Source organism: Hyperoodon ampullatus (genome assembly GCF_949752795.1).
Source record: "Hyperoodon ampullatus genome assembly, chromosome: X".
Classification (NCBI taxonomy): domain Eukaryota; kingdom Metazoa; phylum Chordata; class Mammalia; order Artiodactyla; family Ziphiidae; genus Hyperoodon; species Hyperoodon ampullatus.
Window position 1 is genome coordinate 16,161,071 of NC_136913.1, and position 24,662 is coordinate 16,185,732.

The 24,662-nt window shown below is 43.1% G+C and overlaps 1 pseudogene across 1 annotated transcript; it reads left to right on the top strand.

The window, feature by feature from the left end:
• Positions 1-3,095: 3,095 nt before the first annotated feature.
• LOC307069573 (large ribosomal subunit protein uL18-like) lies at positions 3,096-19,763 on the top strand (annotated as a pseudogene). Its single transcript has 3 exons — positions 3,096-3,152; positions 9,877-10,489; positions 19,653-19,763. The product of its transcript is annotated as a large ribosomal subunit protein uL18-like (transcript).
• Positions 19,764-24,662: the final 4,899 nt, after the last annotated feature.

The window sequence follows — 24,662 nt, forward strand, 5'->3', positions numbered from 1 at the left end:
GGTTTCTTCCATGTCTTGGCTATTGGGAACAGTGTTGCTACGAACATTGGCGTGCATGTATTATCTAAGAAAAAGTCTTGACCTGAGTTCAAGGAGTACTGCATTTGGTTTGAGGAAAACATTAAGATCACTGGGGTTTTATATTCAGACTCCTTCAAAGAAACAGATGAAGTGTTCTTTTTAGTTTTATATAACTGCAGACAAATGAACTTATTAGTAGCCAAATACTAGATTTTAAAAATACAAATCACCTTAAGGAAATACCCGTCAACCCTTCCTGGTATCTTTCATGGACATTTTAACCAAAACTTCTGATATTCACATTTTAATATTCCCATTACAGTCAGATACAATAATAGGCAATCACAACCTACTTGAAGCCCTTAATGCGTCATTCACTTTATACTGTCTTTTAAGAGAACATAAGTTCTTTTAGAAAACACATAGCAAAGCTGAAACCCAACAAACATTTAGATAGCACAAAACAAAACTTCAGAGCTGGGGGCCAGAGGTCCTGAAGAATTTTTCTAAGGAAAAATCTTTGAGATGAACGGTCTCCATTGGTTTGCTGCCCAGTGTTTTTTCATTGGAGCTGCTATTGCACAAGATTGCAACAATAGCTTGATCTTTGTCTTGATCTCTGTTATTTTTGGCCCCAATAGGTTGAGATTATTTTCAATAACTGCACTGGAAACAGCTCTGTCAAGTCCCCTCTTTGTTTCATGCCACAGATCTTGACTGAAAATAGTACAGTAGCTTCATTAGGAGCTATAAAAGGCTCCATGCCAGGAATCCTTGGGAAGCCACAATAGAAAGATACCAAGGCTGTTTAGGAGGATGAAATAAGAACAACTATCTACCAACGGGTCAGTTAAAGATGCTCTTCTTCCTTTGCTGGAACAAGCAAGTGACTGAGCCTCACCACTTGGGGTCTGCTTCTTGCAATAGCTTCACTGACCCCACAAAGCACCAAGCAGGAGTTTCTGGGGCTTACCTTGGGGTTATCAGACTTGATGCTTCATTTAAGACACACTGAGAGATGAGTGCCACTGCTAGGTTCCCTTGAAGAAAAATGTTAAATTGAAACAACCCCATTGCCAGTGTTTCTCAGAATAAAAGGAGCCTGCTAAGTGAGATAATTGTAAAGTATCATCTCCTCCACTCTGCTTTTTGCCAGAAATTTCTATTAACTTAGCAACATTCAGAGCCTTGTCAGAATTCCATATTTACAGTCCACAGACTTAATTGGGACCATACAGAGAGAATGGCAAGCATGGTCTAAGTTTCCCAGGGGCTTGGGATTATTGAAAGGAGTCACACGGTATGGGATGCAACTGAGGGGGCCCAACAGGGGGACGCAGGGGACTCAAAAGCAAGATCTACAGCAGCATAGAGTACCTTGGTCTGTTTGACTTTTCCTCATGTTAGAATGTTTTTAAATTTAGAATCTTAAGCCAGACAAAAATCTTTAGGATGATCCTCCCAGTTTTTTGTTTGTTTGTTTTTTTCTAATAAAATGACTGAGACCCAGAGACATATAGCAGCTAGATGTGAGACACAAGGTCACACAACTGGGTTGCGGCTGACTCATGCCTATTTGTTCATTCTCAAGTATTAGAATATTTTTGGTAGCTAATGGTAAACGCAGAAAAGGTCTGAGTGAATGAGAGTTAGCTACCACTGCAGCCTCAGGACAAGGTTATGAAGAAAGCAATTCTCAAACCATATTCTATTGCCTTGCATGAAAGGTTTACTCAAAACTAGACACAACAACCACAACATAGCAGGACAGGGATTATGTTCTCATTACAGCCAGCATCAGGCAATAAGAAATCCTCCTAACCAATGGTTGGGCAAGGGCCCACCTAGGGTTCAATTCTTGGGGGCCATCCCTAAGGGTACGAGCTACAGATGTCACTAGGCCCTTCTACCTGGTTCGTGCAAGAGTAGAGAGTATTGCTAAAATATATGGGCAGGTCCACATATCTTGAATTCATGTGATTTCACCAGTGAGAGGTCATTCATCATGCTAATTAACAAGTCATTCATTTCACAAAAAAACCCTCTTTGTGACATTTGCTATGCTCATTAGCAAAACCCGGGTGATCTCAATAGCGGAAATGGATATAGTCACAGCCTCTGGACGAGGGCCCCTCTGCTTAGAATGCCCGCAGACCAGCCCTGGGGTGTTCATCCTTGATTCACATCTGGGTTATTGCTTAACCTAAATTTGAGGCACACAATGTCACTCATAACTGGTGAGGAATTTTAACGTGAATCTCAGACATTATAACAAACTGCTTCATGGTGAAATAAGAATTCGAACCCAGGTCTTCTGATTCCATTCCAAAATCCTTTCCAAAGGGCCACATGCCTCTCTTCTAATAAAAAAAAAAATCAGCGAGTTTGCTAAACATATGCTAGAAAAGATGTCAAAAGAGTAAATCATGCATTCCCATGAAATTGGGATTCTTTGAAACTGGTTCTGAGGAACCTAGACTGGTGTGTCCTACAACTTCTACAAAGGAACGTGTTTCGGAGCTGTGGGAGAACCCACCTTCTCAGAGTCCCATGGAGCCGTCAGCAGACGCAGGGGGTGATCTCTCAGTATCACAGCGCAGGGGACTCTACGGAAAATTCTGTCTCGCTCACAAGGTGATTTTGCCTTCTGGCTTGTCTGAGTGGACCTCTGGGGTGTAGCAAGATGTACCCATAAGAGGCACTGAAGAAATACTTGTTAAGTTGTACTGAAAATCCTACTGGTTCCCAGGGAGCCTGGGCGGGGGGATTTTGGAAATGTCCGTGGGGCACTGATTTAGGCTTAGAACTGTTTGCTTTGAATCCTTCTCTAAGGATCCTGTGATTCTGGCCCTTGGCTGCATGTTAGATCATGTGAGTAGGTTGTAAAGACACTCAGTGCCTAGCTCGCTCTACCCTAGAGCAATCAGATCAGAATCTCTGGGGTTGGGGTCCAGGCATTAGTATTTTCTTAAAGGTTTCTGGATGATTTGAATGTGCAGCCAGGATTGAGACCCGACTGTCTAATTCAGTGCTTCTCAAACTGTGGGTGCAAGCCCCGTGGGGATCTCGTTAGCATGGACATTCTGAGATTCTGCACTTCTAAGAAGCTCACAGGTGAGGATGATGCAGAGGTACCGCGGACCATACTCTGAGCGGCAAGGATCTAACCTCTTACCCCTCAAACCTTCTGAGAGCAAAACCACTAAAGCAAAATCTGAGATGGGCCAAAATAATCCAACTCAACCCCGTCATTTATCCTTCTGGAGAATGGGTGGAATACAGCTTCAATGTGACTACAAAGCTAATAAAATGTGACTACAAAGCAAATAAAATGATTAAATACCTAAACATTTTGTAAAAACTGAACTTTGATTTCCCACAGATTTGCCTTAGATGCTTAGAATATTTTCCAAATCACAAGATAGCATGGCTCTACTTCCCAAAAGCTAACCATCTAATGTACCAAAAAAAAAAAAAAAAGCCATCTCTGCATTCCCTATTTATTATGCCCTTCGTATTTACTGATTGTCTCGTATGTCACTGCCTCTGTAGTTAGCATGTGAGAGCATGATACCCGTGTTTGTGGTTCTTTTCACAGCTCTAGTTTAAGCTAATTCATTGCAGGATCCAGGGAGGGACTGGAGGAAGCTGCGTCACAAACAGCCAGCTGGTCTGCAAACAGTGTAGGCGGCTGGCTAGGATAGGGCAATCTTTAAATGTAAACAAAGGAGAAGGCTGGGGCTCACTGAGTGGCCTTTTCGCTACACCTGCATAAGCAGACAGTGACTGACATCAGCTGCAGCAGCCTGAATCTGAAGGACGAGCGAGAGAATTTCGCAAACTCAGAAAGAACGGAAAAGCTAAGCCACTACCCACAGAGCCCAAGGTGCGCGCCTGTGAATTATGTTATCAGCTGCACAGCAGGACTGCAGAAAGCACTAACTATGAACAATATATAAGTTACAGGGGTCATGCAATGAGCAGATCAAGTGCAATTAAAATGCAAAAGACTTTTCTTTTTACCTGACTCAGAAAAAAATTTTTCTGACACAAGGGTGCCTCAAATTGTCCAGTAGAGCAGGGGTGGGGGGAGGGAGAGAAGTGTGTGTGTGGGAACCTGATTACTGAACTCAAAAAGGCTAATGTGCAATTTGTGTTCTTTTTATGTAGATTAAATGCATTGACTGCAGCTTGTACCGCTTAGATACTCAGCAGGGAGTCAAAAGCTTGGGTATCAGTCAACCACAGCCAGCAGCTAAAGCATGGGGCCAAATCTGTTATTGTGCCTTAGATGAGACACTTAATCTAATCTAATGGGAGCAAACCCCCCTGGACAAATAAAAGGGCATTACCAGCAGCATGGTAGCTGTAATGTTAAGAAAAAGCACCAAATATTTTTTGTGATAACATAATTAATGACTTCTCCAGTCTCCTGTTTGCTCTTTAAAAATTCTGCCTTCCAGCTCACAGTGGCTTGTCTCACAGCCACCCCACGGAGAGCCTCAGGATGTAAATAACAGGAGGCAGCACTCTGCCTTCTCACCCTCTTGGGAAGCCATGTGTCCTAGGTATACCACAATCAGAAAAAATGTATGTTTTTCCCCTGGAGCCATATCTATACCCTCAAGCAGTGTGAAAACATCATTGGGTTTTGATGAATTTGCCTTATTAAAGCAAACAAGAGCGAGGCAGATTGGCCAGGACGCCTGAGGTGGGGCATGAGATGCTACACTTCCAGCAAGCTCCCAGGTGATGCCAATGCTGCTGGCATGATGGCCTCTCCTCCCAAAGTGAGGGATCTAAGACACCAAGGCAGAAGTCCCAACACCCTTTGTGACCTACCCTCAGTAGTCACACAACTGACACTTTTGCCATTTTCTAACGGTCACACAGACCAACCGTGAGTTCACTGTGGGAGAAGACTACACAAGGGTGTGAATACCAAAAGGCAAGGCTCATTGTGGGTCATCTTGGACGCTGGTGACCACACCAAATAAGCCAAGGCACCCTATTCCTTCTGCAAAACACACAGACTGAAGTCCATGGCCCAATGAATGATCACAGCCACACTCTAATACAGCATACACTTCTGCTCCCAATAGCTGGGTCCTACACTTACTAAGAGTTGACTGTGTTTGCTTCCAAACCTGTTTATGATGATTGTTCCAGTTGTACTTTTTATTAAAATTTAGTGATTTATACCACATGTGAATTAATGAAATATGAATGCAAAAAGGAGTCGTTTCTATGGGAACAAAGTTGAAAATTTTGGAAAGATGTAATAGTAACGGGTAGCTAAAAATGCTGTTGAATTCTCTGACATAAATCACAGCAATGTTTTCTTAGGTTAGTCTCCCAAGGCTATAGAAATAAAAGCAAGAATAAACACATGGGACCTAATCAAGAGTATAAGCTTTTGCACAGCAAAGGAAACCATAAACAAAATGAACAGATAACCTACGGAAGTGGAGAAAATATTTGCAAACTATGCGACCTACAAGGGCTTAACTTCCAAAATATATAGACAGCTCATACAACTCAATAACAAAAAAACAACCCAATCAAAAAATAGGCAGATGACCTAAATAGACATTTCTCCGAAGAAGACATACAGATGACCAACAGGCACATGAAAAGATGCTAAATATTGCTAATTATTAGAGAAATGCAAATAAAAACTACAGTGAGGTATCACTTCACACCAGTCAGAATGGCAATCATTAAAAAGTCCGCAATGTTAAATTCTGGAGAGTGTGTGGAGAAAAGGCAACCCTCCTACACTGTTGGTGAGAATGTAAATTGGTGCAGACACTATGGAAAACAGTATGAAGATTCCTTAAAAAACTAAAAATGGAGTTGCCATATAATCTATTGACAGCAATCCCATTCCTGGGCATATATCTGGAGAAAACCCTAATTCGAAAAGATACATGCACCCCAATGTTCATAGCAGCACAATTTATAATAGCTAAGACATGGAAGCAACTTAAATGCCCATCAACAGAGGAATGGATAAAGAAGATGTGGTACATATATACACAATGGAATATTACTCAGCCATAAAAAGATTGAAATAATGCCATTTGCAGCAACACGGATGGACCTAGAGATTATCATACTAAGTCAGACAGAGAAAGACAAGTACCATATAATATCTATTATATGTGGAATCTAAAATATGATACAAATGAACTTGTCTATGAAACAGAAAAAGACACACAGACAGAAAACAAACTTACGGTTATCCAAGGGGAAAGGGGGTGGGAGAGGGACAGGTTAGGAGTTTGCGATTAGCAGATACAAACAAGGCCCTACTGTACAGCACAGGGAACTATATTCAATATCCGGTAATAAACCATAATGGAAAAGAATATGAAAAAGAATACACACACACACACACACTCACATATATATAACTGAATCACTTTGCTGTACACCAGAAACTAACACATTATAAATTAACTATACTTCAATTTAAAAATAGACAAAAATTACTGTTGAATTATGTGTGTGCCAAACAACTGTAAAAGATTGAAAATCATTAAAAAATTGGGAGGATTATGCGCTGAGCTTGTTTCACAAATGTCTTACATTCTTGCTCCACTTTCAAAACTGGAAATCATAGACAGTGCATTTTAGGGACAGTTCATGAGAGAAGGAAAGCCTGTAACTCCTATCAGCAGATTTATATTCAAAGAAAATGACTTGGCTATACAATAAAAGTTTAGTGAATGAATGTATATTTACATGTTTTAAGTTAAATAAAATATCTACAGTTTGTATATACCATTTTTTCAATGATTCCCTGTTTTAACTGTCTTTTTTTTTCAGTTAACCAACCAAATTCTGGTTCAGATGGATGGGTACAAAGCATACATTATAAATGGGAAATTGCTCCTGAACTGGCACTTTTGTTTAGAAGTAGGATGAAAGAAGGATAGAGCTAGAGAGAAGGAGGGGCTAGACCATCTGGTTCTAGAAAGTTCTGAGACTGGAAGGCAATTTATCTGCAATCTCACTTACTTGCTACCAATAAGGTGGAGCCACAGCTGCCCTATTGTACACATGCCTGGGGCTTCATAATGTCTTTTGGTGGCTTCTTTTACCTCTCAAGGCCATCCTTGCCATTTATTTTAACCTGATTTCACTTGCATGCAATGCTTAGGAAGAGATATAGCTTTCTGCCTACCAAAAGCTCATGCTCCCCTTTCTGTGGTGTTGTTGCTAAGAAATGGCTACTCTGACAGGGGATACGTTCTCCAGCCCCATTTCCATCCATATGTGGCACTGTAACCAGTTCCCATCAATGAAATGTGACTGGAGGTGAGAGGCAGCACTTGTGGGCTGGGATTTTGAAGAAGTAAATGTACCTTATCCATGGTTTTTCTCCTCCTGCTGGCTGTTTGCACAGGACTGAGGCTCTGGGGGATGGTAGAGGTACAAGGTAGAAGAAGCCTGAGTCCCTGAGTCACTCACTTGCCATGGGAAAGTCACTCAGTCGCTGGCCAGGACCATTATGTGTCAAGACACTTGAATTCGGAGAGCTGTTTGTTACAGCCGCTAGTGTCACGTCACTTCTACTAACACGGGGGCCGCTCGCCTGGGACCTGCCCTTCTTCATTATTCTGCCCCTCCCCCTCCTCCCACCCTAGCCTCTTACGTCTCATTGGGATTATTTTTTTTCTGGGTATGAGTTGTGGATTCTTAACCTACACAATTATATGCAAAATGTTGTCTATAGGTGTATTTTTCTGGGAAGAGGGTCTACTGCTTTTGTGGGCTTTTCATATGGGCCTGGGAGCCCCTCAAATTATTACAAAGAGCTGCTCTAAGAGATTCACCTTCAATGTCATATTCCTAGTTTAATCCATGACCTTAATTCACCCTATGATTTAGAGATCTGAGTATCTGTGGGTAATTCATGGACGCAGATTAAAGTGAAAGCAAAAGTAAAGAGCTCACACTAGATCATGAATGCAAACGTACAAGCATATCATGGACATCATGGAATGAATAGAATCAAATCGGTGGACTGAAGAAGCTGAATGGAAGCCCCCATCTGAGATTTATTACGTAGCTGTCTTTCTCCTGTTGCATAAGTACAGCTCCAAAGCATATCTTGGTGACTTAAAAGAGCTACTGTGTTCCTTTCCAACAGCCTAATTTATGGCATAGGACTAAGGAGATCCTGTTTTTTTATGTACTGAGAAGCAGTTCTTCTCTAGCTCAACTCATATTTCCTGAGAGTTTAGGTCCAGTAAAACCGTGTTAATGCCAGGGCAATTAAAAATTTTGCAGGGTGGGGGGGCCTGTAGGACTCTGCAAAGGACTGGAAATATGAGACAGTGGCTCATGCCTGTCCCAAGCACTGAAAATTACTGGGTGGAACTAAGGGTCTCCAGAGAGTTTATTATTCACATGAAGGTATCTAGTCTCCTCTTCAGAGGCTGCGAATGACCTGAATTCTAAGCTAGCGTTGACAAAGAGCTTCCCCGTTTGCTTAGTGTCTTTTTTTCTTTTTCTTTTCTTTTTTTTTTTTTTGCGGTACGCGGGCCTCTCACTGCTGTGGCCTCTCCCGTTGCGGAGCATAGGCTCCGGACGCACAGTCTCAGCGGCCATGGCTCACGGGCCCAGCCGCTCCGTGGCATGTAGGATCCTCCCGGACCGGGGCACAAACCCGTGTCCCCTGCATTGGCAGGCAGACTCTCAACCACTGCGCCACCAGGGAAGCCCTGCTTAGTGTCTTTTAATAGAGCGGACGCGGGTGTATCATATTCATCTTGAAGGAGTGTGGAGGACTATGGAGCCACCACACAAAGTCCCTTTTCCCCAAGAAGCAAGCACGCAGGTAGGAGGTAGGAATATTCATCCAAGGTAAGCGAGTGTTAAACTTGCAGGATTCCCCCCCACCAACCCCATGTTTTTTTGTTTTTTTTTTTTTTGCTGTACGCGGGCCTCTCACTGTTGTGGCCTCTCCCGTTGCGGAGCGTAGGCTCCGGATGCGCAGGCTCAGCAGCCATGGCTCACGGGCCCAGGCGCTCTGTGCCATGTGGGATCTTCCCAGACTGGGGCACGAACCCGCGTCCCCTGCATCGGCAAGCAGACTCTCAACCACTGCGCCACCAGGGAAGCCCCAACCCCATGTTTTTAACTAGGGTCTACTGATATCTTCTCTTATTGCCCAGTTTGTAGACAAGGTTTCATATCCTCTGTTCTTTGAACATTCTGGACCTTATTTTGAATCACCTGGGAGTCTGGTCTAAAATGTAGATTCCTAGGTCCTACTCCAGACCTCCTGAATCAGCATCTGAGGAGTACAACCCAGGAACTGCCTTTTAAACACATGCCCCAGGTGATTCTAAGTCTCACTGGTTTGCCCAGCACTGGTCCAAAGTTTCTGAGGAGTGGCAGCTCTGGAATGTCTTAGGCTGTGGCATGGCACTCTGTTCTATAGGGTCGGAGGTGGGCTAGGAGACACGTCTGGCTGCACTGGCTAGCAGTCATCTGGCTGCTCCATGGTACCTGCGTGTTTGTTCAAAGTGGCTTTGGAGGCTGCAGGTCTGTGACAAGCTGCGGACATAGGTCTCTGTTCCGCAGGATGGGGTTTGTTAAGGTTGTAAAGAATAAGACCTGGGGCCTCCCTGGTGGCGCAGTGGTTGAGAGTCCGCCTGCTGATGCAGGGGATACGGGTTCGTGCCCCGGTCTGGGAGGATCCCATATGCCGCGGAGCGGCTGGGCCCGTGAGCCATGGCCGCTGAGCCTGCGCATCCGGAGCCTGTGCTCCGCAACGGGAGAGGCCACAACAGTGAGAGGCCCGCTTACCGCAAAAAAAAAAAAAAAAAAAAAAAAAAAAAGAATAAGACCTACTTCAAGAGATACGAAGTGAAACATAGAAGAAGACAAGAGGGTAAAACTGATTACTATGCTGGGAAATGCTTGGTAATCAAGGATAAAAATAAGTACAATACACCCAAATACAGGATGAGTTCATGTAACCAACAGAGATATCATTTGTCAGATTGCTTATGCCCGTAGAGAAGGGGATATGACAGTCTGGGCAGCTAATGCTCATGAACTCCCAAAGTATGGCATGAAGGTTGGCCTGACAAATTATGCTGCAGCACACTGTACTGGTCCACTGGTGGCCCAAAGGCTTCTCAACCAGTTTGGCATGTACAAGATCTATGAAGGCCATGTGGAGGTACCCAGCGATGAATACAATGTGGAAAACATTGATGCTCAACCTGGTGCCTTCACCTGCTATTTGGATGCAGGGCTTGCTAGATTTACTACTAGAAATAAAGTTTTTGGGGCCCTGAAGGATGCTGTGGATGGAGGCTTGTCTATCCCTCACAGTACCAAATGGTTCCCTGGTTATGATTCAGAAAACAAGGCATTCAACACAGAAGTACACTGGAAGCACATCATGGGTCAAAACGTTGCAGATGGGAACCCTCTTGCACTGTTGGTGGGAATGTAAATTGATACAGCCACCACGGAGAACAGTATGGAGGTTGCTTAAAAAACTAAAAATAGAACTACCATACAACCCAGCAATCCCACTACTGGGCATATATCCTAAGAAAACCATAATTCAAAAAGAGTCATGTACCACAATGTTCATTGCAGCTCTATTTACAATAGCCAGCACATGGAAGCAACCTAAGTGTCCATAGACAGATGAATGGATACAGGAGATGTGGCACATATACACAATGGAATATTACTCAGCCATAAAAAGAAACAAAATTGAGTTATTTGTAATGAGGTGGATGGACCTAGAGTCTGTCATACAGAGTGAAGTAAGTCAGAAAGAGAAAAACAAATACTGTATGCTAACACATATATATGGAATCTAAAAAAAAAAAAAAAGTTCTGAAGAACCTAGGGGCAGGACAGGATTTGAGGTCACCAGTGTGCTCTGAGGTGCCAGATGCCAAAGCTGAGCAGGTGGACTTTTATTGCCCCAAGGGTGCATTGTGCGGCTCCCTGGCATGAGCAGGCAGGAAGCTGATGACATCACAGCTCCTTACAGACATCCACAGAGAGCCCTCAACTCTGAGGGGTGACAAGGAGAAACAAGAGAGGAAGGAATCAGATCGAGGTGCATTATGCCTGGAAGAGTTGAACTATCATTCACAGGTGGAGGGAAATGTCTCAGAAGGGACAAGCCAAGGAGTTATCTGTTGGTATTCAGGGAAGAGAGGTGTGTATGTAGTAACCTCACAGGTACTCAAGTGAGGCCAGCAGCCACTTACTTCTCCCAGATGGCTGGTGGCAGTGCTGGCCTGGACAACCTTTGATCATCCTCAAACTAGAAAACAATTAACCAAACCTCTTCACTAGGCTTAGAGTCCACTTCTTTAAGGTACAGACCAGAATGTTTCATTCTTGAGAGATCTGGACTTTATAAGTGCTTACTACAAACTGGACCAGGCAAGATGTTATGTACTTTTCTGTGCATCAACTGAGTGAACTCCCATAATGAATCCTGGTTGGTAAGTTTCATAATTATCTCCCATTTTACAGATGAGAAATCAGAGGCTCAGTGAAGTTAAGTAACTTGGCCATACTTACACCGTCAGTAAGGAGCAGAACTGGGATTCTTACCAGTTCTATCAGACCCCATGATCTGTGTTTGGAACTTCTACACAATGCCACCCTGAGTACCATGCTTCCCCTGATGTTCAGAGATAGGGGCCCTGGCCCCTGGCACTTGGCCACTAACTAGCTGTGTTGCCCTGGAAAAGGCACCCAATTTTCTGGATCTCAATAATTGTGTATGACTTGGACCAGCCGATCTGTAGACCTCCTTCAGATTTAGCATTCTATGAGTCTATGGTGGAATCATATTTTCTTTCATGCATGGTTATCAAGGGTGGGTATCTGGGGCCTAAGATCGACTGGTAGAATATGAAATTGATTAACTGCCAATTAAGTAGTTGGCATATTTCTGAATCATGGTATAAGAAGGGCTTTCATTGTCATTTTTAGGCTGTTGCATTGATAAACTTGTTTTTTTTTACTCTTAAAAATTATGCCTTATTACAGTGCTCTAATATATAAAACATTGTGGGTTTTGGCACCCAGAAAGTCAAATAGATCAATGGATCAGAATAAAGTATCCAGAACATGTATGTGAGCACTTGATTTATGATAAATGATTCACAACAGAGCAGTGGGAAAAGGATAGTCTTTGCAAAGAATGGTGCTGGATAAATGGGATAGCCATATGTAAACGATAATGTGTCTTCGCCCCTTACACACCATGTACAAATACCAATGCCAACTGGATCAACTGGGTTACAGATCTAAAACTGAAAAATAAAGTCAGAACTTGATAAAACTTGAAGGGCCAGATTTTTAGTCCCTTTGACACATTCTGGTTCTCAAGTGTTAAGCCCCTTGGGTGGGTCTGCCCATCTCAGGCTGTCAACTTCCTGAAGACAGTAACTCTCTTTAAAATGCTGTTTGTGATAGCTAGTGGGAACCTGCTGTATAGCACAGGGAGCTTAGCTCGGTGCTCCGGGGTGATCTAGATGGGTGGGATGGTGGGGGGTCGGGTGGGAGGGAGGTCCAAGAGGAAGGGGATATATGTATACGTATAGCTGATTCACTTTGTTGTACAGCAGAAACTAACACACCATTGTAAAGCAACTATACCCCAATAAAAATAAACTAAAAAAAAAAATAAAATAAAATGCTCTTTGTAAGCACTGATGAATATCACAAATGGGTGAGTGATGAACACCTCTGGGGATGACGATCATGGTGGTTTAATTTAATAACTGTGTTTTCAGGTTTATTTGGGGCTTTAACAATCACTAGAAAGTGTTCCAATTACTACTACTGTATAACAAATTATCCCCAAACTTAGTGACATAAAGCAATACTTACTATGCCCATGGATGGATTCTCGAGTCAGTAATTCAAACAGGGCACAGTGGATGGCTTGCCTCTGCTCCATGTTGTTTGGGACCTAAGTTAGGAAGATTCAGTTGCTACAGGTGACTGAATGGCTGGGGGCTAGAATCACCTGGAGGATCTTCACTCACATCTGGCAGTTGATCCTGGCTGTTGGCTGGGACATCTGTTTATCAGAACATATACATATGGCCTCTTTGTGTAACTGCTTGGGGTTCCTCACATCATGGTGGTCTCATGATGGCGGGACTTTTTTCATGGTAGTTCAAGGCTCTAAGAGTGAATGCTTCAGAAAGCAAGGCAGGGGACTTCCCTGGTGGTGCAGTGGTTAAGAATCCACCTACCAACGCAAGGGACACGGGTTTGAGCCCTGATCTGGGGAGATTCCACATGCTGCTGAGTACCTCAGCCCATGCACCACAACTACTGAGTCTGCATGCCACTACTACTGAAGCCCACGTGCCTAGAGCCTGTGCTTCACAACAAGGGAAGCCACTGCAACGAGAAGCCCACATACCACAACGAAGAGGAGCCCCCACTCACCGCAACTAGAGAAAGCCCGCACGCAGCAATGAAGTCCCAATGCAGCCAAAAATAAATTAATTTTTAAAAAAAGCAAGGCAGAAGCTGTTATTACCTTTTATAACTTAACCTTATATGTTACTTCCACTTCATTTTATTCGTTATAAGTGAGTCATTAAGACCAGATAAGATTCAAGGGGAAGGGATATGGTCCCCCACCTCTAGATGGGAGGAGTGTCAAAACTGGCACTGCATTTTCACTCTTTATAGGGCAGGAACTGTGTCTTAGTTATCTCTGAATCCCTACCATCTAACTTGGGTCATGGCACAGAGTAGACACCCAGTGAGTGACTGGTAGATAAAGCAATGAATAAGTGAATGAAGGAAGGAACTGTTATCCCATTGGAGAGGGTATCTCTGAGGAGTATAGACATTTAGTCTTTTTCACTTATTTTTTGTTTGCATTGCATTTGGTTTTTTATTTCAACAATAAAATAAATCATGGTATGTAAAAGACCTGCAGAGTGGAAAATAAGGTCAATGGTATTATGACACTTTTGCTCTTAAGGAGCATTCTATGGTCATTAATTCTTCCTCAACCCCATATAGTCTCCTATTTGGGGATTTGTTCCAGGGTTTCCAACAGGACATTTTTTTTTGAATTTTATTTATCTTTTTATACAGCAGGTTCCTATTACTTATCCATTTTATACATATTAGTGTATATATGTCAATCCCAGTCTCCCAATTCATCACACCACTACTCTCCTCACCACCACTTTCTCCCCTTGGAGTCCATACATTTGTTCTCTGCATCTGTGTCTCAATTTCTGCCCTTCAAACTGGTTGCATCTGTGTCTCAATTTCTGCCCTGCAAACTGGTTCATTTGTACCATTTTTCTAGGTTCCACATATATGCATTAATATATGATATTTGTTTTTTTCTTTCTGACTTACTTCACTCTGTATGTGTCCCTAGGTCTGAAGTGGGCCTCTTGTAGACAGCATATATATATATATGGGTCTTGTTTTTGTATCCATTCAGCAAGCCTGTGTCTTTTGGTTGGAGCATTTAATCCATTCACATTTTAGGTAATTATCAATATGTATGTACCTATGACCATTTTCTTAATTGTTTTGGGTTTGTTTTTGTAGGTCCTTTTCTTCTCTTGTGTTTCCCACTTAGAGAAGTTCCTTTAGCATTTGTTGTAGAGCTGGTTTGCTGGTACTGAATTCTCTTAGCTTTTGCTTGTCTGTAAAGCTTTTGACTGAATGAGATCCTTGCTGGGTAGAGTAATCTTGGTTGTAGGTTCTTCCCTTTCATCACTTTAAATATATCATGCCACTCCCTTCTGGCTTGTAGAGTTGTTGCTGAGAAATTAGCTGTTAACCTTATGGGAGTTCCCTTGTATGTTGTCATTTTTCCCTTGCTGCTTTCAACAATTTTTCTTTGTCTTTAATTTTTGCCAATTTAATTACTATGTGTCTCAGTGTGTTTTTCCTTGGGTCTATCCTGTATGGGACTCTCTGTGCTTCCTGGACTTGGGTGGCTATTTCCTTTCCCGTGTTAGGGAAGTTTTCGACTATAATCTCTTCAACTATTTTCTTGGGCCCTTTCTCTCTCTCTTCTCCTTCTGGGACCCCTCTAACGCGAATGTTGGTGCGTTTAATGTTGCCCCAGAGGTCTCTTAGGCTGTCTTCATTTCTTTTCATTCTTTTTTCTTTATTCTGTTCCGCAGCAGTGAATTCCACCATTCTGTCTTCCAGGTCACTTATCCATTCTTCTGCCTCAGTTATTCTGCTGTTGATTCCTTCTAGTGTAGTTTTCATTTCAGTTATTGTATTGTTCATCTCTGTTTGTTTGTTCTTTAATTCTTCTAGATCTTTGTTAAACATTTCTTGCATCTTCTCGATCTTTGCCTCCATTCTTTTTCCGAGGTCCTGGATCATCTTCACTATCATTATTCTGAATTCTTTGTCTGGAAGATTGCCTATCTCCACTTCATTTAGTTGTTTTTCTGGGGTTTTATCTTGTTCCGAATTCTTTGTCTGGAAGATTGCCTATCTCCACTTCATTTAGTTGTTTTTCTGGGGTTTTATCTTGTTCCTTCATCTGGTACATAGCCCTCTGCCTTTTCATCTTGTCTATCTTTCTGTGAATGTGGTTTTTGTTCCACAGGTTGCAGGACTGTAGTTCTTCTTACTTCTGCTGTCTGCTCTCTGGTGGATGAGGCTATCTAAGAGGCTTCTCCAAGTTTTCTGATGGGAGGGACTGGTGGTGGGTAGACCTGGGTGTTGCTCTGGTGGGCAGAGTTCTGTAAAACTTTAATCTGCTTGTCTGCTGATGGGTGGGGCTGGGTTCCCTCCCTGTTGATTGTTTGGCCTGAGGCACCCCAACACTGGAGCCTACCTGGGCTCTTTGGTGGGGCTAATGGTGGACTCTGGGAGGGCTCACGCCAAGGAGTACTTCCCAGAATCTCTGCTGCCAGTGTCCTTGTCCTCATGGTGAGACACAGCCAACCCCTGCCTCTGCAGGAGACCCTCCAACACTAGCAGGCAGGTCTGGCTCAATCTCCTATGGGGTCACTGCTCCTTCTCCTGGGTCCTGATGCACACACTACTTTTTGTGTGCCCTCCAAGAGTGGAATCCCTGTTTCCCCCAGTCCTGTCAGAGTCCTGCGATCAAATCCCACTAGCCTTCAAAGTCTGATTCTCTATGACTTCCTCCTCCCATTGCCAGACCCACAGGTTGGGAAGCCTGACTTGGGGCTCAGAACCTTCACTCCAGTGGGTGGACTTCTGTGGTATAAGTGTTCTCCAGTCTGTGAGTCACCCACCCACCAGTTATAGGAATTGATCTTATTGTGATTGCGCCCCTCCTATCATCTCATTGTGGCTTCTCCTTTGTCTTTGGATGTGGGGTATCTTTTTTGGTGAGTTCCAGTGTCTTCGTGTCGATGATTTTTCAGCAGCTAGTTGTGATTCTGGTGCTCTCGCAAGAGGGAGTGAGAGCACATCCTTCTACTCTGCCATCTTGAACCAATCCTGTTATTATCCCAATAGGACCTTTTTGAAATCAAGTTCTACCAGAAGAGATTGAATATTTCATGGTGAGGTCTGAGCTGACTTCCTCAATTTGCCTGCCCAGCTCTTCTTTCTCTGTATTCTCCTAGTTGACTTCTAGCCTTTCCATCCCTTTCCCCTCTCCACACCCCTCCCCGTCCTGCTGTCTTTCCTTTCCCCTCCCCTGCTCTTCCTCACTCCATGACCCCTCCGATGCCACATCCTCTAGCTTGGGGGTGGGAGTGTCTCCAGAGCTGTTAGAGGAGTCAAGGAATGGGAAGCCAACACCCCCCCTCCCCTAGAGAATGTCCAGATTTGGATTAGGGCCATCAGCCCCTGGAATTCTCTTCCTCACTGCTTTGGTATATGGTGTTTCATTGCTTTAATAGGCACCAACTTATGATGTCACATGAAAGGCTTAAAGCTCCTGTGGCTGCAAACTAGCACAAAAAGCCCAATTTTTACAGAGACACAACAGAAAATAATTCTTTAAGAAGAAAAACCATGACAATGGGAATCTGCCATTCCCAAATTAGCATTTGGAAAACTCTAGTCACACAAACATACGCCAGCAGAGACCTCAGAGAGCATCTTGCCCAATTCCTCCAGTAACAAACAGGGAGATGGGAGCCAAAGAGGAAGAGTTATAACAAACCAGCATTTACTGGGTGCTGACTCGGCCCCAGGCACTTCACTACTTTATTCCAGTTGTGCAACCACCAGATGAATTGGAATCATTAACCCAATTTCCAAGATGAAGAGACAGAAGCTCAGAGAGGGTCATTAATTTCTGCAAGGTCACACAGCTAGAAAATGGCAGAGTAGACATTTGAACCCAGTATCTAGGATGAGTCCCCAAACTGTGCTCTTAACCATTAGACTAAACTGTGTTTCTAAGTGACCTTTTATTCTCCCTTCCCCACCCTGGGTCACACATCTTAATAGCTAATAGACTAATTTCCCAAAGGTAAGTTGAGCAGTGCCTGTAATTCAACAAGTGATGCTGTAGTTCAAGTCAAAGTCAGACTTTGTTAAACTGAATTCTAACTCAGAGCAGAGAGCCTAAGAGACTTTGGGGATGGTCCTTCATAGAAACCACCATGAGCTTACAGAGAGTAAGGACTATGGCAGTGTGGTTCAAGGCTTCTTCCTAACAATCTCGCTGTGCTTCAGTTTCCTCATCTATAAAATGGGAGATAGTAATAGTTATCTGCTTGATAGGGTAGATATAAAGGGCAAATAAAATTAATAAGCATAAAGTTCCTAGAACAGTTTCTGACACATAGTAAGCTTTTAATAAGAATTTGTTCTGTTATTACTCAGTGTTGTATCTCCAGGGCCTAACATAGTTCTTAGCACATGGAAGGTGCTCAATAAATATTTGTTGAATAAATGAAGAGAAATATATTAGTAGTTGTAATGGCATTCATCTGTTCTTTACCCTCTCAAAACAGAAAACAAGGAAAGATGAGTTTCTCCTTGATTTTACCTTATAGCTTTTCCTAATGTGGAAGCCTGATTCTTCTGTGATTGAATCTCTTCCTTGGCAAAGCCTGGAGGAGCCTGAGGACCAGCTGTTTTCCACTTTAGTTCTTTTCTGAGGCCCATTTTACCAAGGAAGAGACATCTTAGAAATGTGGAAGACCACAGCCTCAGGACTCAGTTACAACTGTCAAAAACTCAACCCAATTTGGAAGAAGCCAAGAACTGAATTTCTAGACTCAACTATACACTACATGGGTGACTGCAGGCATGGCTAGATCCAGGGATTCAAATTATGTCATTGGGACTTGGTCTTGTTTGATCTCTAGCTCTGCCTTCTTCAATGATGGTTCTATTCTCTGGCAAGTTTTCCCCTGTGATGGCAGGATAGCCATCAGCAATTTCAGATTTATATCCCCACAGCTCCAAAACCAGGGGAATCAAAGCACTTACTTTCATGACTCCAGCCAAAGTCCCAGTTTTAGCTCTGAGTGGACCAATTTGGGTCTTGTGGTCATCCCTGAACCAATCACTGTGGCTTCAGGAATGAAACACTTTGATTTTCCAGGCTTCATACATGTGTCCTCCACCTTGATCTCAAAGGGGTAGAAGCCCCAAACAAACTATATGGACTAAGACTGAGATGCTATTCCCAGTGGAAGAGAAAGTAGACTGGCAGGCACAAATAGCAAACTTCCACTAAAACTAGACATAGGATAGGGGTGCCCAGCAAGTCTACAGCACCTTCTTTAAAAGGGTGGTTAATATGCAATCCCCATCTTACCTAAAGCTTTTTCTTCTATCACACCCCACAAATCTCTTTCTAGCTCTAAGGCAGTGATTTTGAAAACTTTTAACCTCTTCCTCCAGCAAAAAATAAAACTTTTATTAAGAAGTAGTCTATATATGAACTGAAACAAATGTTTCAACAAACCAATTTACTTTTTACTAACTGCAATGTACTCTGATAGTTTCTATTCTATTGTATTCCATTCCATTCTATTCTAATTTATTCCATTCTATTCCTTCCTTTCCACTCCATTCCATTTCATTCTGTTATTTTAATTAGACAGGACAATGCTTGCTAGGCTCTGAGGCCCTAAATCTCAATGGCTTAACAGAATAAAAGTTTATTTCTTGCTCATGTCCTAGCCCAATGCAGATTATGCAGCTCTACTTAGTGGCTTCCTTCCCCCTCCAGGGATCAAGGCTCTTTCCATATTATGATGCCACCATCTTTAACACAGGATTGTGGTAGAAAGGAGTGAGGGGGGAGAGAGACAGAGACACACACATACACACAGAGTCATCCAGGGGATTTCATGGCTTGTCTCACTTTTGTCTACACTCCACGGCCATAGTTACAAGGCTCCAACCTAACTGTAAGGGCCACAGGGAAACATAGTCTGAGCACCCAAGGAAGAGCAAGTGGGATTGATGAGCACCCAGAGAGTGTATGCCACACTCTTCTATTTTAGTTTGCTAAGAAAGAGGAAATGCTGGTTCTGTCTGACCCACTCCATGGGAGTCAGGACTCTGTAATGGTTGCAAAGCCTTAATTGGAAAAACCTGGCCCTAGCAGCCTGCATTAATGTTTTTCCTCCTTGTGGACTAAACCTTTCTCGCTTCTGCCATTCTAGTCTCATTCCGAGCCACCTGACTTCTTCGTCCCTGATGAGGAGACCCTGACCACCTTTCCGACCACCTTCCTCCCCATCCCCACCCCCAAATCTGCCCCTGACTTTGCCTGAGAACTGTCTGCTTCACATCCCAGATTCCTTGAAGGAGTCTGGGGCTGCTGTGGCAGCCATGGCTCCTGTCCCCTGCCTCAAGCTGTCCTCCATCTCTCTCCACCCATCTGTCTACTTTCTTACCCTGGCCAGCCCTGGGACCTGTGGTGAGCAGGCTTTTCTTCCATTTCCTGTCCTGAGATAGTAAATGAGACCAGGTTCTGCGGGGCAGCTAATGGTCCCTGGAACTCTGGGGCTCTGCCTAGGTCAGGACTGAAGTAATTGAGCCAGCCAGGCATGTAATAAGATAGCTCTCCCTGCTCTCTCCCCCAGCGCCCCCCACTACTGCAGTGAGTGGCCATGGAATCTGATTCTAGCATCATCTTTATCTCTGCAATAGGCCTCAGGGTTCATTATCTAAAAAGCATTGGCTGTTAGCAAAGTAGCAATTCCATTACCATAGAGGAGAGCTGTCCCTTTAAAACCAAGCAGTGGGGAGGAGGCCAGGCTCTTGGGTTCCCCAATTATAAGGCTTTCTGGTTCTGGAAGAATTGCAGGTTTACTGCTGCTCAAGTTGAAAACAATTTTAGTCAATGTTTAAATGGTGCTTACTGTGTGCTAGACACGGTTCCATGTGCTTTATAATATTAACTCAGTTAAGCCTCTCAGAAATTCTAAAGATGAGAAAACTGAGGCTCAGAGAGGGCAAGGATATGCCAAACGTCACACAGCTAAAAAAGAGTAGAGCCAAGATTCAACTTAGGCAACCTGTTTCCAGAAACTGCCTTCTCAACCACTAGGTTATACTCTTCCCATGAGAATAATTTTTATTTGTATATAATATTTATATGCTGCTTACAGTTCTTGAAATGCTTTCACATACTTTTCTGACCCTCACAAGAACCCTGTGATCTAGACAGTATGAAGAGAAGGAGGCTCTTATTTTACCATGGAGAAAATTGATATGCTTTAGAGCTAGCTTGAACCATCTTCCAAGGGCCAACTGTTAAATTTTCAGGAATTTTGGAAGCCCACTATAAATGATGGTCATTATTTAAAATGAAATTATAGAAATTTACAATTAGATAAATTATATTCAAACAAAGGTAATAAATACTCAAAACTCATCACTTCCCAATCCATTTATGACATTTTACTCTTATCCTGGCACTTGAGCTTACCTGTATCTCTCCTGCACGTGTAGGGGGGAAGCATGTATCATAGGGTGCCACCCAGCAACGCTGCCCACCTCCACATCGAGTGACATCACACTGGTAGCTTGAAGTCAGCCACAGTGGTAATATTTACACTGGGGAAATCAGCAAATTCTATAAAGGAGTCCCTTCTCTGCCCTTCGTCCCCGAACGGAGATGGTTGTTAAATATTTACCAGAGCATTCCTATTCCTGTGAGTCTGACCATCTCTGCTCCATGAATGTCTCAGGTGTGTGCTTAATGGGATTTATCTTCCTGTCCTTCTCTGGAGATACTATTGTGTCTCCAAGGCCTAACATGGTCTCCTTCCTCTCAAGTTCTGTATCAAGACCTCAGCCCAGTCTCCTGCGTCTCTCTGCCCTTTCTCTTTTTGACTCCCACTTCCCAGAAGGACCTTCCCAAGCAGCCCACAGCTGCCCACACTTGGCCTGAGTCCTCTGATATCCAGCCAACCCCGTGGCCCTCATTCCTGCCAGGGCCAAGTTCTACCTTCATTGCAACTTCCAAGCACAAACACCCACTCACCCTCCTGTTTTCCTTCTCAGGCGCTGGAGTCAGTGAGGCCCGAAAATGTTCCTGCCTGCAAATGTTCTCTCCCACGATCCGCCTGAGCCGGGTGGGCCAGGGATGGTTAGCTTCTCTGTGTGTGTTCCCCGGGAGCCCGCTGCTGATCAAAGAATGGTCCTTCCCTAGTCTTAATGCAGAACACCCCTAACCATGCCAAACACTCCTGCTTGGCAGCCTGGGCCCTGACTTATGGGCATTCATGGAGGCAGGGATGTTAGTGAACCAACTGATGCCTAATGAGCATGAAATATGCTTATGTATCTTCATTCTCTATGAAATGCAGTTAGATTATTTTTTCAATTAAGGATTCCCTTTCATTCAATAGTTCCTTTGCAGCCCCGTGGACTTGTGAGAATTCTAGAACATTATCATAATATATGAATATAGGTAGGGCTCATTACATGCCAGGCACTGTCATAACTGCTTGAATAATCCGAAGAGGTAGGTATGATTATCACCTCCATTTGAAAGATGAGAAAAATGAGGCACAGAGAGGTTAAGTGACTTGCCCAGGGTCACACAGCTTATAAAGTCAAAGCCAGGTCTTGAACCCAAGTGGTCTGGCTTGAAAGTATATGCTTTTAATGGCTATGCTGAAGTGATCTTAACTCTACCTGGTGGTTCTCCCTCTAGGCTTTGACAGTATTCTGTTTATACTGGGGTTAAGAACTTACCGCATTTTATTGCTATTATCTGTCTACAAGTTTGTCTACACCCACTCTGGTTCTTTACCTTAAACCCCTTGAGGAAAGGAATCATGTCTTACTTTTATTTTTGTCCAGGATTCAGGGCAGAGTCCAGTATGTGTTAAGTGCTCACCAAAGGTTAGTTAAAATGAATGACCCTCCTTGCTTTCAAGATGAGGAAACTCATCACTCTCAACTGAGACCCAGAGATCTGATAAAGAAGATGACAGAGGCCAGGCAAGAACCCAGGTCACCTGGCCCCCAGCCTGGCACTTGTTCTGCCCTGCTTCTCTGTTCCTGTTAGCTTGAGGGGTTGGGGGCCAGGTTATGGGGACCTAGAGCAGGCTGGCACTGCACACCCACCATATTGGAACACCGGTCCATGGCTTCTCCCAGAAAGAGTGTGCATGTCCCAAATCCACCCCCAGGACACAGAGAAAAGATAAATGACCATTGCTGTGCTGATCAGTCCCTGCTGGCGCAGGTGGACACAGCTAGCACTGGAAGCCAGCCTCCAGCCTCATCTGATAAGATATACAGATGCCCAGAGGACCGAAGACTTAAGAATGAAATCCAGAGTCTCATCATTCACTTTATGTGCATCAGGACTATTCTAACCCAAATCTTGTCAAGGAAAAGGCAGAGAGATCCTGCCGCCACTACTAACACACACACACACACACACACACACACACACACACACACACACACACACACACACACACACACACACACACACACACACACACACACACACACACACACACACTTTGTCAGAGTCTCCTAACACAGGCAGAGATTACCTGAATTTCATCCACCTTTTTTTTTGAAGCTTTGGGTTTCAACTGGCTGTTTTCATCCTTATCCTTAGGTATAGAGAAAAAAACTTCTGTTTAAGCTAATTGCAAATAGCCAGAAAAAGAAAAGGGGGGCAGGTTCTGTGTTCTTTTACAACGCATAAACAAATGACAAGTAAAAAAGATAATACCAGGGATTTTTAAAATTCCATTAACCTCTGGGATATCACAAGGTCTGTGTAATTCATAGGAACTATACAATGAAATGTTGATAGTGTCACTAAGGTCCTGGCAAAGCTTGAAGCACCTTTGACAGATCAAAGAAAAAATAAAACATTATTCCATTTAGGTGCAGTGTTATGGATAGCTTGGCATTACAGTTCTTTGGAAATGATTAACTCCATGTGGTATTGATGGTAACAATCCATTTTCTGGCATAATGAATTAGGCATTCCTCCATTGTTCCGTAGCTTGGCTCCATTCTGTGTATATATATCAATGGTGACTTTTTTTTTTTATACCTTTCACTTCACACACACACAAAATAAAAACACGCCCCATAGGCTGCCAGAGAAAGAACACGAGCTCAAAGCTGATTTATTTGTATCACCCTGAGTAACCTATTTCCTACCTGAGACATGAAACCACATCAAGAGGGGAACCGTTTTTTATTTCTATGAACTGGGAGGGAAATTGCTACTCTTCAAGCTGGAAACTCTGAAACCTTTGCTGAAAAGTGTCCATTTTTATCTAACACTTTCTCCTCCTGAAAAGCCCTTGTTTTTAAGGAATAATTCTTCCAACAAAGACTCGCCCATCAGGCATCCCACTCATGATTAGTTAATCTGTGAAAATGAGAAACAACCTCTAAGTGGCCGATATACTTTAGCAGCAAGAGATAATCACAGCCAGCCCCTAATTTCTGAAACTCATGATTGTCCTGTGACTCTGGGATTTTTAAACTGCAGGAACACCAATAGAAACGAGGTAAAAAGAAGAGTCAGCTAGTGTGATATCTTGATTAAATTCCGTTGTAGTGTCCCTGCGTTAGGTTTGTTTTGTTTTGTTTTGTTTGTTTGTTTTTTAATGAGGAGCTGCCTCTGAGAGTGCTGATCTGTCTTTAACATCATGGCATTTCCTTATAGTACGCTGAACCATCTCTGTGGCATTTAAAAGTGAAATATTTGCTTCAGAAATAAAAAAGATAGGCAATAAAATGTAGCTGTAAACAAGCCTTCATGGCTTTATATTTCATAGATAAATACACAGTAAATTCAAACTAGAATTGAATTCCTAAAGCAATACTCCACTAATCTGTATTCGGGGGTCTCAAGCGTATTATCTGTAATTTACAACCAATTTAAATGGCATTAACAGTCTTCCCCTTCTGGGAATTTAAATTTGCATCCTACCATTGAATTAAACAGTGACTGCATATTTTCTATAGGGGACGGAATGCTCATTTATGTTGTTTTGAATAATGGAGCATCTATTCATGCACAGGGTGCAACGTGCTCCTTTGTCCTCAATGTAATTGAAGCAAAATGTGAGCTTAAAAGATTTTTCCCCTTAGCCAAAGGTTTGTTGATTGGTGTCTATTTTCATCTACTCAAAATTAAGAAAACAGTCATCTCTCATTGCACTGAAAAATCATTT